Source organism: Eulemur rufifrons, chromosome 13 (assembly GCF_041146395.1).
Source record: "Eulemur rufifrons isolate Redbay chromosome 13, OSU_ERuf_1, whole genome shotgun sequence".
Taxonomy (NCBI): Eukaryota; Metazoa; Chordata; class Mammalia; order Primates; family Lemuridae; genus Eulemur; species Eulemur rufifrons.
The window spans coordinates 14,260,953-14,276,705 of NC_090995.1; positions in this window are offsets into that span (position 1 = coordinate 14,260,953).

Sequence of the window (15,753 nt, forward strand, 5' to 3'; positions counted from 1 at the left end):
TGGATTCTGTTGAGTTGAGCTCTACTGTTGACTACAAAATCCTACGCGTGTGTATGAATGTATGTGAATTACACATGTCTTTATTAGCATTCCCAAGCATTATATACACTTATTTTCTAAAAGTTTCCCATCAACATTTATTATTGAATACCTATGTAAGGCTGTATTAGAAGTTGTGGGGTTCTGGTTCCTTCCTTTTTTTAATTTCAAAATATAAAGGAGTACAAATGTTTTGTTACCTAGATCGCTTTTACGATGCTTAAGTCAGGGGTATTAGTGTCCCATCACCTGCACAGTGTTCATTGCACCTGTTAGGTTGGTTTTTAACCTTCCTATCTTTTTGATTACTCCCATCTTTGTTTCATTCACTCAATAAATATTTGGTGTTCTTGACACTTAATTTCATGTTGACAATACAAAAGATAAAATAAAATGGTCCCTGGTTCTCTGAAAACTTAGTCTACTGGGAAGATAAGACAATCACCACTTAAGAAACCCTAAGATAATTTTGTCTGGCTGGGTGAGGTGGGGTGCACTGCATGGGAGAGATGGAAGTTGAACTGAGATTTAAATGTGAAGTAGGTCGTTTCACAGACGTATTGCAGATGGGATAGTCCAGGCAGAAGAGGAATATCACCTACACAGAGGTGGGAGAGGCCTTTCTGCAGCAATCCTCTTCCAACCTCATAACAATCTTTCTCTCCACTTACTTCCTCAGTTAACACACTTGAGCTATATACTTTTATTTTATTAATAGTTATCAGGAACTCCACAAATATTTCTAACCTTAACTTCTCTATAATATTTCATCCCTCCATTTTTGATAAACTGGGAATATCTGGCTGGCATCATCAATTCAGTGCATCTAAAATGAAACTGATTATCCACACCCAATCATATTCTTGGTTTCCAAACTTACATGCACGGCACCCTTATCCTTCCAGCCATCCAGGTTCCGAGTCTAAGAGCTGTATTCATCTTCTCCTCCTCTCTGACCACCATGTCGAGTTCATTGCTAAGTCATATGGAGGCTCTCTCTTTGAGATTTCTCCCATCTGTCCTCTTTATTTTTATTGCAACCTCTTTCATTTAGTTATTAATTTACTTGAATATAGTCTAAATTTTTAGTCTCCTAAATAGCTTGCAACTCCTCCCCACGCCAACCGAATTTGATTTCTCTTGCCGCATAACGAATTTCCACAAACTCAGAGGCTTAAAACAACAGCCATTTGTTATCTCCAGGTGGGCTCCTGACCTGTTGGGCAAGTCAAGTTCTTATCTGAAGGCTCCGAGTAGAAATCCTCTTCCAGGCTCATTCCAGTTTGGGCAGAATCCAGGTCCCTCTGTGTGGCTGTAGGGCTGAAGTCTCATCTTTCTTCTGGCTATTAGCCAGGGCTTGTTAGACGCTACTAGAAGCCACCTGCCATTTCTACCATGTGCTACCTTCCACCTTCCAAGCAGCAATGAAGGATTTTTTGCATGTTGAATGCAGTGCTTCCAACCTTTTCCTCCAGAAAGGGCTCCCATCCCTGGGAAGACCTTGTCTGAGGTCAGGCCCACCAAGGATGATCTCCTGTCTTAAAGTCAGCTTTGCCACCTAACAATAGCCCACCACACCCACAGCTTCCTCCCACACTCAGAATGGAGGGGGATCTACAAGACCATGGGTCATTGGGGGTCATTTTAGAATCCCGCCCACCACAGTAACCACGTAAATGCTGCCACTACATTTAGGCTTTTAAAACTTAGTCCACTACTGTTATAAACTTTCTCAAAAAGTAGTAAGTAGCTGCTCAGTATCAACTAAATTTAAAACGCAAGAACAAAAACACCTCAGTTTGGCACTCATAGCCTTCCACAAGTTGTGCGCAAGCTAAATTTCTGGTACGTCTCTTTCCTTTCTCCCATAGGTCCCAGGCTCCACCCGTACTAGATGGTTCCTTTCCTCTTTCCTCCACTGGCCACACTCCGTTGCCTGGTTTGTCTTCCTGAAGACCCACCTGGAAACCTTTTCCATGAAGCGATTCCTAATCAGTCCAGTGGGTTGAGAGCTCGTCATCCTTTATCTCTTCACAGCATTTTGTACTTCTCGTACAGCACTTCAGAGATTCTGTGATATGCCGATTCCATGTACTTCTATAAAGAAATAACTGCTTCTCCAATAAAATGAATCCCAACTCATTCAGGGCTGGCAGCAATGGGAGAACATCCACCTGGTGAGGGTTTGCACCTCTCATCTGACCCCTTCCCCAGAAAGTTTCCATCTGCCAGAGCTCGCTCCGGCTGAATCCGATTTCTGCCGCGCTGCACAGAGGGGTTCTGCTACTCTCTTCCCACTCGTGCTGACTTGAGTTTGAACATACAGCCTTTCCTTAAATTTTGTCACAGAGTTGAAACAAGCCTGGAACTTGCAAACAACACTGGACTAAAGGCTCATGGGATTAAACATACAGAGATCAGCACCCAACCACGTCATATTCTTACAGGATATTTTTGCTCTGGATTCTGTGCTTTTTGGGTCTTTTTGTTCCTCACTCCTGTTCTATCATCATTTTTGCTGACAACTTTTTACTGAATATCTGTTGTGCACTAGATACTCTTCTAGATGCTGGAGATGCAGCTGGGAACAAGTGAATGTTTGTCTTATTTTTTTTAAGTTTAGGGTTATGATAGTAAGATCCAGAGAGGCAGAAGCAAGTGTTTTCTCTCTCGTTTGTGCATAAATCTTCATCAGATGTATACTGTGAGCCGCACACTATTCTAGAAGCTGGGGATATAGTTACACAAAAGGCTTATGAAATACCTGCCCCCTCATGGAGTTTTATATTTTAAAAGAAATAGACCATAAACCTAAACCAAAAAAATAAAAAAAAGAATTTTCCAGAAGCACCATGAAGACAGTAAACCAAAGCAGCAACGGGATGGAGAATGGTGTGGACGTGCGTGGTGGGTGGGCTGCTGAGGACGGTGAGGTGGCCGGAGAGGCTGCTCTGAGGACACCACATTTGAACCGAGACCCCTCACCTGACCCGGGAGGGACAGTCCCTGAGAAGGTCTGGAAGAAACGTGTTCCAGACAACAGGAACAGCCCTGGGAAAGGACAGTCTGCTGACCACTGTCCAGTGACTGAGGGTCTCCCGTTTTCTGAATGATTTACAGTGAGAACAATCGGTTACTCAGAGGCTTTGACCCAGAGGCTTGGTCCTGTTCTCCATCCTAAATGGGAAAATCAGACAAGAATCCAAGGCATCGAATGGGAATTGGAACGAGGTGGAAGAATCACTAACTACATTTAGTTCCTTGTTTTTACATGTAAGGATGTTGAAGGCAGGGACTGTCTTTCAACTCTTACTGCCTAAAGGCAGTCCTGGAGCTGGTTGGCAATGAGACTGTGGAATGCAGATGTTCTGACCCCCCAGTCTCTGGAGCTAAGAGGCACCTGAGGAAGGTGATCTCATCTGTCACCTCAGCAATCAGAATCCACGCATTGGCATGGTGGCAAGTGTCTGCCTTTTCACCCTGCAAATTCCCAGGTGTAGCTGCTCGGATGACCCAGTAAAACCTTAACAAGATCAGTTAAAGCTCCTTAGGTATGGTAACGAACGCCTTAAAAATATGGACAGATGGGGGTGTAGAAAGGATAAATGTCACCACTGGGGACTAATTTTATTCTTATGCTTCAGGGTTTCCAGGTGTTTCTCTGGCGTCTCTTCCTTGAGGGAAGTAGTTTAAAACTGCCCCTGGATATCTGCCCCACGGAAAAGCAAACAGCTTTCTTTGACCACAAATGATCACCTACCAACAACTCCTCCACCCTGTTTTTCAATTTTTGAACCCTGGAGTAAATTCTTGCCTTACAAAATTAAGATCAAGATAACTCTGGCCAGGAGCCAAGCCCTGAGAACCAGTTCCTTTACTGGGCAATGAAGAGCGATTGCATGAATGCTATATAAATATTTCAAGTGTCCCTGTTGTCAACCCCGGTAACTACTGCTGAGCTGCACACAAGGCAGGAGTCTGGACGGTGCTGGGGGCCGTGTCGGACCGACTGGACGGGAATGGAACCGGAGTGGAAGCTGACAGACACCAAACGGGGCAAGACCGAGGGCTGCTGCCTTTTCATTTTTGTGATTCCCACATCTGTCCTAAGCGTGCAATGCATTTTTATTGAACTTGAAAGAAGTACAAATAATCAAAAAGATCTGTGATTACCTCTGGAGCGAGTTCGGTGTATAGTTTTGGATTCCGAGGCATCGACAAGAAATACCTTCAAGGAATCTCTTGCTGTCCTGTGGCAGTTGTTCTAGCTTTAGAACATTCTAAAGCAAATTTCCTGGTAATATGACACACCACCAAAACCAAGATGTTAATCCTCTCCAGATCAGCCAACTTCAGATTACATTTTTTCATTATGGTTTGATACATAAACACGAGAAGTTGAATGACAATATAAAATCAGCATTTGAGTATGTTTGTGTCTCTATTTAGATAGAATCCAGCTTCTTAAGGACAAGAATCACCCATAGTGTCCCCGTAGCACCTGGACAACTCTTTGCCTACAGTAGATACTTTGTAAATATCCTTTTTAAGAGGAGTCGGAAGAAGAACTTTGAGGCACAATTAGTGATACCCTAATTCTGCCACAGATACAAGTCCTGCCAAAGGGCAATGGGCAGCCAGGCATTTCCCTGGTGGTTTCAAATTGTTCCATTTTCCCCCTCTCAAGTAGGAAGAGATTTCAGACGTTCATCTCCTTGTAAATGCCGCGGGAAACACTGACTAACAAGAATTGGCCACAAAGAATGGAAATACGAAATGTTGTCAGGGGTCTTGCCTCCCAGCAGAGAGCCGGCCCAGACACAGCCAGACCCATCATGATGTCGGGTAGTTCTGGTCCTAAGGGTGATTCCTTATGTTTCCATTTGTGTCCTTAAAACAAACAGAACCTCAGTTACTGCCCGATGTAGCAGGGAAGGAGGTTTCTCTCTGGAGATGGCTCTAAGGCGGCAGGAGCAAGTGGCCCCCTGTGTGGTCTACTCTGGGAGTTATGACAAGGGAACAGTCTTCCCAGTCGTGACTCAAAGAGCTCCTTTCTTTGGTTCTTGACATCCAGCCAGCCTTCAAGAGCCCCTAATAAAACGCAGATATCTCTGGGAAGGCTGACACCTTGAGCATTATCAGCCGGTATCAGTTAACACCTTCAGGGAAACGCAGGACAGGCGCCAAAACTGGTAGAAGGAAAAGGGGAAGTAGAAATGCAGCCAGTGTGGAGTGTTCTGTGCAGGGTCAGCCCTGCTGCAGTCTCCAGAGCAGGTGGACTCTGCCTCTCCTCAGTGGCCTTGGGCACGTCCTGCAGCTACGCTGGCTCCTAGTTCCCCTGTTAATCGAGGAGAGTAATTATTCTTTATCTCATGGAGGGTGTTGGGAGAATTTATGGTCTATAAAAGATGGGAGATTTTCAGTGTGAGGCAGTTCCTAAGTACAAAGTGTTTTACTGGTTTTATTACGGGGCTGTAAATGTGACCTAGGCCGCATCACAGGGGTGCTATTTTGTAGAAGTTCTTATCTCTGGTTCTGCCGAAAAGTGGACTTAATTTGATCAATTTACCAGGCCTTGGCAGAAGTCCTGCTAAATATTGATGAATATAGATTAAGTCCTGATACAAAGGAGATGTTGTTGACTTTTATTACCCAGCACAGGTGTTTTATAGTATTTCTTATCTAAGAGTAATATCCGAGTGCGTAGCCAAGCCCGGCTCAAAGTCAGTCTGGGTAGAAATTATTTTTCAAATCCTGTGAAGAAGCGGGAAGGCCTTCTCTCCTTGGCCATGGAAGTCTAAGTCCCACCCCGACCCTGGTGCCTGGAGAGCTGCAGCACTGTGACACATGCTGTCTGTCCCCTCCAGTCTGAGGAGCACTTCGTGAACTCACTGATTTCTCGATTTTCTGTGGCTCGTAGAATGATTTAAGTCATTTCCATGAGGAAATTAGTCTCTCGTCATGTGGACTTTCTTAACAAAAAGCTTCTCGTTATTTCGCATCCCTTCCTTCCTCTTTCATCCTCTGTCTCTAATTGTTCCAACTTTTGCCGGTTCTTCTGACACAGGTCTGATCCCGTGTTTTACGTTTTGTTTGACGTCACTCTGATTCACATTTCTCTGTCCTCACGCCTACGTGTTGATTCAGCAACCTCAAGAAACAGGTTTCCAACGTTTCAAAGACTTCATTATCCCTCCTGACCAGTTTGCACACGGCTAATGCATTCATCTTTATGCAAGATAAAGTGATTCCGCCTTTTCCCAGAGAAAAACACATTTGATGGTTCTCCACTGTCCATCTCCTTGAGTTTAAAAGGCCCGGGCAATGAACTTCCGGAGAGACTCACGAGCATTTTCACGTTTCTATGATCTGGGCACAAAGTTTATGTTCCACGTCCATCTCTGCTTCCCGACCTGTCCTCGGGACCCAGTATGGCGGGTGGCACATTAGTAAACACTTACACATCATTTTTGGTTGAACAAATCAATTAAGAAAACGGATTTTAAATTCCATTTGATTTGGATTTAATCTCTAAATGAAATACATAGTCCTGTGATACTTAATATGCACAGAGTCACACACAGAAGCACAATGTATCTACAGGGGACATGAAGTTACGGTAAGTTTAGTTCTAGCTCTGCTTCCCATCCAGCCGGCATCTATTCACGTTTCCTTAGCATTTTGCCTTTACGTATTAAACTGTCCAGAGACAGCAACGGTTCACTGAGGATTATCGTGTCTGCGTCTGTAAGCATATCTAGCTGTTGCGTTCGTTCATATTCCACCTGCCTTAAAGTGGGGAAGTGCTGAAACAAGGGGAGGTGTGATTATTTGAGATTTTTCTCATTTCTTCTAGACCCACTGCTAGCAAGTCTTCAATTTCCCCTTCTAACATGAGTCAGTGGGCAGGAAGCGTTGGCGGGGAATCTCTCCAGTACCCATCGCCTCAGTCCAGCCTTCTGCCGGCTCCAGTCTGTCTCTAGTGATGCTGCTGTTCTGCTCTGGGCTTGAGTTTTATTTCCCATCCAACTTTTACTACAAGGGGGAGGGAATATCTGGTCCTTATCTCACCAGGTGCAGCATGGATCAGTTTTACCATTTTTGCTTCTATTGAAAAAAGTCTTTCAATCCTCACCACTTGACCACTCTACCCATTAAACCCTGAGGACGCTTAAAGGCTGGGCTCAGCCGTGACCTTTTAATCAGCTCTCGTGGGATGTCCACGCTGCCTTTTCTGTTTCTTTCTGGTGCTTTTTCCTTGTCCCTGCTCCCTTCTTGCCCTCCCTTCCTGTTTGTGTTCTTGCCCAGCATCTGCCCTTGGCCCCGGGGGCAATTTCCAGTTCTGGATACTGTCTATTTTTTTTTTTTTTTTTACAACATCTTCCTCATGGCAATAAACACACATTTGCATGTCAATAGCAACTTATTGCTATGTTTAAAAAATACCACCCACATATAATTAATATTTAACATACGAAATTCTGTTCCCCTGTCTGTTCTCTCTCCCTCTTCCTGCACGCCCAACACTCTCTGCTTTCAGAAGGAGGCTACATTTCTCACACATGGCCAGCTACCAGTGCAAGGGAAGCTGAAGACAGCCAGGCTTGACTCCTTGTGCTTTTCACACTTTGAACTTGTGATGACTGTTCTTTAAATTACGCTTCTAATTGCTGTCTCTCACTTTTTTCCCCAGGGACTCAGGGCACCTTGTTCCACATAAACTAAACTATCCTCCTGTACGTGCTACACTTATGGGAGGAAATGAAGATGCTCCTTCTCTCACTCCACACCTTCCCTAGACTAGTTCTCTGAATCATCACAGAGAAAGACAAAGAGTTTCTAATTCTGTATACCAATGCTCATGTCTCCGTTTTCCATTCTATCCTTAATCTTATCCCCACACCTTTAGGTATGTACAGGTAAACTGAGAGGGAGAAAATCAGTGGAAATATATCAATAGCTTTTCTTTTTCTTTAAGGAATTAAAATAAAAATAACTTAATTTTGTATATCATTTGTAAATTTTAGAGTACTCTCATTTTTAAGTCACAATAATCCTTGGGCATAGGAAGAATTATTAAATTATAATATTATTATATCCATTTTCCTAAAGAAGAAACCAAGCATCAAAGAAGTTAATTTATTATTATTTTGTCAAGAAATGAACAAATAAAGCACATATAACACAAATTATTCTGTATTTTCTATCCTCTTGCAGTCCAAGATCAAGCTCATTCATATATTTATTCATCCAGACAACCTTTCTTGAATTCCCACCATGAGTGAGGCTCAGTGCTGATTGTATGTCTGTGCTGTGCTTGTGTTACGTGGTTTGGTTTAAACTTGTTCCACAGGTGTCTTAATTAACCTTTCTTTCTCCCCTTCTTAATGCATTGACTTCAAGTCAGCACTACACAATTGATGATCATATGTCATCATCTGTCCCCCCTACAGTGGACCCAGGAGAACTTGTTTTCCACATGAATCAGGTAAGGCCCTTTGTAACTACCTATTGTAACCTTTAATTTTTTAAGAATTAGTGGATTCTTGTTTGTTGGTCTCAGATTCTCCTGCTCACATACTTTTCCACATTATTCCTTCAACTTAGATTGTCTAATGGGGGAGAAAAGGAGACATGTACAAGTATTTTCTATCCTATGTGAAAAAAAGCCGCATAGATATTTCATTCTTTAACATTTGATTAGACATTAAAAATAAGATACGTGATCTTTGAGATAATGTATGAATGTTTAATAGGAGATGAATCAAGAAAGAGGATAACAAACAGGTATGTCTTTGCTATTACACTTAAAATAATTTGGTCCCGGTGTAATAAGGAGTTCCTTTCTAGGAATATATTTAACTAAGGAGGGGAAAGACCTCTATAGGGAGAACTACAAAACACCAAGGAAGGAAACAGCAGAGGGAATAAACAGATGGAAAACCATGCCATGCTCATGAATTGGGAGGATCAACATTGTTAAAATGTCTACACTACCCAAAATGATCCACAGATTCAATGCAATCCCTATTAATATACCAACATCATTTTTCACAGATCTAGAAAAAAATAATTCTATGCTTCATATGGAACTAGAAAAGACCCTGTATAGCCAAAGCAACCTTAAGCAAAAAGAACAAATTTCAGAAGCATTCCTTTACCGGACTTCAAGCTACACTATTAATACAAAGCTAAAGTACTCAGTCCTGTTCCATTGGTCTATGTCTCTGTCCCTGTGCCTCAGTTTCTGCATCTGTAAAATGAGGGAAATTACCAGTATTTACTTCATAGGGTTGCTGTGAAGATTAATAAAGACAATACAGGTCAAGTTCTTAGAAGAATATCTGGAACCTGGTGTGTACAGGATATTTACATTATCTACAAAACTATTCCTGTTGAAGAAACAGTTCACAGGTGTGCGATTAATGCAGGCAATCGGACAGGGCTCCACTCTAACTATCTAAGCTCTTTTTTCAGAAGCTAAAAACAAGGACCACAACTCAGTCAATGTTCTTGCACCATGTGACTGATTAAAAGTGTTATTAATGGGAGACTGAGATCAGCCAGGGTGACAAAGAGCAAGAATTTATCAATAAAAGTAGACGTACCTTTTGGCCCAGCAATCCCACTGCTGGGTAACTACCCAAAGGAAAAGAAGTCATTTTATCTAAAGAAAAAAAAAACAAAAACCTGCACCCAAATATTTACTGCAGCCCAATTCACAACTGCAAAGATGTGGAATCAACCCAAGTGCCCACCAATTCATGAGTGGATAAAGAAAATGTGGTATTTATATACCCTGAAGTACAACTCAGCCACAAAAAGGAATGAAATAATGTCATTTGCAGCAACTTGGATGGAACCAGAGACCATTTTCCTAAGTGAAGTGCCTCAAGAATGGGAAACAAAATACCGTATGTTCTCACTAAAAAATGGGAGCTAAATGATGGATGCTCCCGGGACACAGATGGCAGCAGTCCCCAGCCTTTTTGGCACCAGGGACTGGTTCCATGGACGCCCTGGGGTGGGGTCGGGCAGTGGTGGTGGCAGGGGAAGGCGGTGGAGGAGCTTTGCAGCCTGGTCCCTAAGGTGCAGACTGGCACTGGCCCGCACCCGTGGCTGCAGGGTTGGGGACCACAGGTGTAAAAGACATTGGAAACCAAGAAGCGGGGAGGACAGGTGGGAGGGTGAGTCACTGGCCTCAGTTTTTACATCTGCCAACTGGGAAGAATAATGTTCTCTCCCAGGGCTGCTACGATGGTCAGATGAAGCCACACCCATAATGGTGGACATGCTGCTGGCATAGAGTAGATCCCAGGAGGGCCCCCCTCTTTTCCAAATCCTTCTTCCTATAGTTGATTTTCAATTTCCAAAATAGTAGCATATTTCAGACAAAATTGGGAGCAGATAACATTTAACTGGATGAAAAAGATGCCAGTAATCCATATAGAAACAATTGTATTTTAAAAAGATTTAAGGACGAGAGAAGAAAGATGTGTGGGAGGTGGACAGGCTACAGAAATGCCATTGTAGGATGCAGGCTCTGATTCTGGGCGTTCAAGTAATTAGCACATCCTGACAGGGGGAAGCGGCCACCCAGCCTCTCTCTTTGCAGGGCCAGAGGTCACTGACAGCTGGTCCCTGGGCCTTTGTGGGATATTCTGCTTGAGACCAGCTGGGGGAAACGGATCCCCAGGAAGGGTGGTCACTCAATGGCCAGAGCTCTGTTGTAAACAGTGGACACCCTTGAAGGCTGGTCCGCACTGTGCCAACACATTCTGCACCTGGGTTTCTGTTTTCTTTGCTGAAGGACAGTGGCCTGGTGTGCACCAGGAGTCCCATCTGCCTCCCAGATCGTCACGGAGCTCTCGACTTTGTGCATTTTATCTGAGAACGAGCGGCTCAATTCATTCCCACCCCAAGACAAAACCTCACTCTGTCCCCAGATTTCAGCGTTGTGAATGTTTCAGTGGCAGAATCCTGTGGTAACAGAAAACGAAAAATATATCAACCTCCACAACACTTAGGAATGATATCCTTTTGCCTGGTCATTTAATTAAAGTCTCTTTCAGACTTCAACTTCAGAATTTTTGGTAAACTGCAGTGTCTAGGAAAGCCATACTCCTCTGAAAATTCCAAAATACCTTGCATTTGTCATTTGGTGAGGAATACTGCAATTTGCATTTTATAAGTTAAGAAAGCATCCTAGCCGGAAGTAAAATATTTGCCAATACCGTTCTTGAAAGCCAGAGAAACAGAAGCGTGGAGAGTCCCTGAATCCGTACGCTCCACAACCCCACTCCTCTCTGTGACGTCTGCCTGCAGGCTGTGTTGTGCGCGTACACAGCGCGGCAGCGGCATTGGATTGAGGGGCTACTCCTGCCCTTTCCGCAGGGAAGGGAGAGCCCCAGAAGTTTCCCGTCATCCCCAGAGACTCTGCCTAGTAACCTCCAGGTTACTCACCAGGACAGTGTGTCTTCCCTGCTCCTTGGCGGTGGCTGAACAAAGCTGGACCACTGTCCAGAGCTCAGAAAGCACAAACCACAGAAAGTCAAGTTGTGACATGAAGTAACATATAGGCTCCAGACTTTTGCTAAGCCCTACCACTAGGTGGCCAGTCCTGGAGACGGGAGCCAGCCGATCCTGTCCTTACTCTGGGTTCTAACACAGAACTGGCAGTAGGACGTGGAAATCTAACCCAGCACCCTCAGCCGCGACACAGCGACTGCAAAGCACCTTCCAGAGTGAAAAGAGAGTCACTGCAACACTGTTTAGACAAGGATTTGACGTGTATCGCCCAGTGTGCTTAGATGAGCAATGGACTCCGTGAAGAATGGATGAGGGAAAGCCCGTGTATGGTCCCCATGGAGTTTTACTTCATTCGTCTCTACGTATCTTCACCCTTAAAGTGCGGGATAACGTGTGCCGCACAGTGCTGCTGTGAGGATGCGGTGAGATAATCCTTGGAAGGTTCCCTGGCACGTAGCAGCTCCTCAATAAACATTTACTCAAAGAGTGACTGAATCGGTCAATAACCGCAACAGAGGTAGATATAGTTTCCCTGAAGTGCCTTGACTTGAACATTGCTTTGCCCAGAGAAAGGGGAAACTTACAATTATCTTACGAGAAAATAAAATAGACAAGATCCTTTTGTAAAACACAAAAATATTTATAGTTTAAAATAGACTCTTCCAAATATTTCTGCCAACAGGTGACTCACTGTCTAGAAATATGACTAGAAAAGGGGATTATCACTCTACGTCTTAGACCAGAGTCCACTGTACATGCAAGGGCAGTGGTCATTTGCTCTTATTATATAGTTTTTTTTCTTTGAGCTATTAGGTTTCTTTCGGGATGCTAGTTGTAGATGATGGAAAATAAAGTGCAGAATGCTTAGTAGTGTTTAGCTGCTGAATAAAAATAAAAACACGGGAAATCATAAGTAGTGCAAATCCATGTCTGAGTATTTCAAACTGTTAAATAAGTTCATTTCCTGTGTAAGATAGCAGCTCCCCGGCCACATCTAAATGTCAGTCAGCTTGCTTCCAGGATTCACATGGTGAGAAGCTTTCATTCTATCGCGAAAAATGCTCTATCTACAGAAAGAGTAGGGCACATGCTGAACACACAGTCTTTAAAAACACATTTCTCCAAACTCTATCACTCATGTTCAGACACATACATTTCACTAACAAAATTCATTAAAAATAAACCAAACTCCCGCACAACACTGCCCTGTCTCAACTCCGCAATTTCATTCATTTTAGAGACGGCACAACGGTAGTATCACATTTCACGTATTTCAAAGCAAAGTCTCCTAAAACACTTCTCTATCGTGTCAAATTAGACACGTTTTAGTTTAATTGTTCCTTTGACGATGATAATTCCTTTTGTTGGAGTGGCTTTGCATTTATACATCATCGTACCTACATTTCTCTGTGCAACAGCCTTGGAAGGTGGATTTGTTATGAAGATGATGAGACTCAGAGGTTTCCGTGTAGCGTTTAGGAAACGGACTATGAATTGAATGAGTTTTAGCTACAAAGAAGACTGTTACTCAATTCCTGTGTTGATTCTCGTTGAAGAAATAATAAAGAAACAAATACTAGGCAGGTTAGAACAAAAAATAAGATAGACATTTGAAATGAGAAAAGCAGCAGGGAAAAGAGAAAGATGGAGACAAAATGGAGGGAGATGGGAGACGAGAGAGACATACATCAGGCTGAAGCTCACTGCTCGAGTCCCCTCCCTGCCACACCCACAGGTCCCACCACACACTTGGCTGCTTCTGCCCCATGCTTGCACAGAACACTGTACCTCTTCAATTATCGTATTAGCACATTATAATTACTTGTTTTTGCATTTTTCCTGCTATTTCATACGCCCCATAGAGGCGGTAATATCTTTCATGCCATTGAGCCTGGTGTGTTATATGTGTTCACTAGGTATCTTTTGAACATATTAATTAATAATAGGGGATATTATAATACCTTGAACTGCTTGGATGCCACTAAAGTTTGCCCACATCTATTCTACAGGTGAAGGATCTTGAAGCTGGAAGGTCTGTTTCAAAGTAAATTAAAAATGTCTGGATCCTTCAAGAGTTGCTATTTAGGCTGAGTAAATATTTGTGTCATCAGAAAAAGGTAATGCATATTGAACTCTTTTAATGAATGGAAAGGATAAGAGCCTTTCTATTGAATGCTGGATTTTTCCCTGAATGATCACTGATTATACCCTTTCTTTATGGTAGAGTTTTGAAATCACATAATTGGACATGACTTATGACATACTCATATTAGAAAGTGGGTTTATTTCATAATACTGAGTCTGTTTGGCAGTGGAAAGTTTATTTATTCTTCACTAATTTGATTAGGAAGCCCCTGTTTTATTTTCCTGTAATAATAAAGGCTCTAATGTTGTTTGATCTGTGCCCGAGGTCATTTTTACCTCAAGAGCCTTTATGCATCTTTTCTAGTTTGTTTCACTTCCTGAGTTTTAAGACCACCTCTTATAAAATATTAGGTAATTAAATTATTTTCTAAGAAAATAGGGAAGGAAAAAAATGTCTCCTTGGGGAGAAAAACAGTTTCTTTAATTCAGTTTTATGTTATAACTTATAAGAAATATTTGAACTTTGGAGAGCCCGAGAAAAATTCTCTCAGGGCTTCTGCTCCCTACTACTTAAATTTTACTTGAGCTGGAAAACTCAAGCTATTGTCTTTAGACCACAGAAAACCCTAAAATGAAACTGTTCAACTAATTATGTGTTAATGTCTTTGACACATATGATTTGTATCGTATTATGAACATCAGACTCAAACAAGTAGATGTTTTATTTTTCTAAAGTTTAGAATCCCCTTACTATTTCCGACTTTCTGAGACACTAATGCCACTTCACTTGTCAAATAGTGCAGAAATGTTCCTAGTTAATAAGTCTTTAAATGAGATTAAGTTTGAATTGAAGAATGGCTGGATGCATGTGTGAGTGTGCATGTGTGTGTGTGTGTGTGTGTGTGTGTTCTTTGACAACGTGTTTTGAGGTGTGCGTGCTGACATGGAACCCGTCATGTGGACACAGGGCCAGTGCGAGGCTGGGACAGGATCCGGAACTTCTGAAGAGAAAGTAATATTTAAAAAATAAGGTTATTTGGCCTGGTGTATCTTTCTTTTTTATCGTATATCAAATTTGGTCTTCCTTCTTTCCTTTTCTCTCTGCGATCCTTCTCCCCCACCCCCGACTTCTTCTTGCTGCCATCTCCAGATACTTAGTAAAGTCTGCCAGTGAGTTGGCTTATTCCCAGCCGGGCTAAGAGCTGCGAAGGGGAGTCCTGAATGCACCCTGAGATCACAAGGGTAAGAGAGAGCGGAGTCCCTGGGGGCTGCTGAACTCACAGCAGCCACGATTCACAGCTTTTTTCCCTAATGCGGGTGAATCACAGGGGGACAAACATCAAGGCGACAAGGCTTAGTCCCTTCTCCCCACGCGAAGATTATTTTTGCATTGCTATTTTGAAAATTTTTAATCTACATTTAGGAAACAAAGAGAGCAGTCCCAATACCCAGGTACGGAGCTAATAGTTGGAGCATATGTACAGAACAAAGGAATTTAAAATTAAAATATTAATGTTTGCATCATGTGACAATTTGCAAGGCATTTCAACACATATTATTTTGTAATTTTGCAAGGATTATATGATTGCTATCTTAGTCATTTTACAAGTGGAGACGTCATTTGTCTTGGTCATTCAACCTGAGTGACGGAGGCAGAAGAGACTTTCTGTTGTTGCTGTTGCTCTGATGTCACGGCAAATGCCCTTTAAACTATTCACATTATACCACACGGTGTTTTTATTTCCATCTTTTCCTTAAAAATTTCAAGTTATTTCATTTCAAATATTTAAGCATAAAAGTTCAGAAAATATGTATGTACTTCTATATACATACAAACACACACACACACACACACACACACACACCCCATTACTAAGTCAAAGATGTTAATTTTCCCATGTATTTGTTTCAGCTTTCTCTTTTTTAAAAACTCTTGTTCCTAAACAATGCAATACGTTTAAATAGTTCAAAAACCCACCTAAATGATACAAACAAATATACATTAAAAAGTGTTGTTCTGATTTCCACCTATGCTGTACCCACCCACCACAGGTAACCACTCCTATTAGTTTCTGTTTTTCTATTTTATAAATTTTGCTT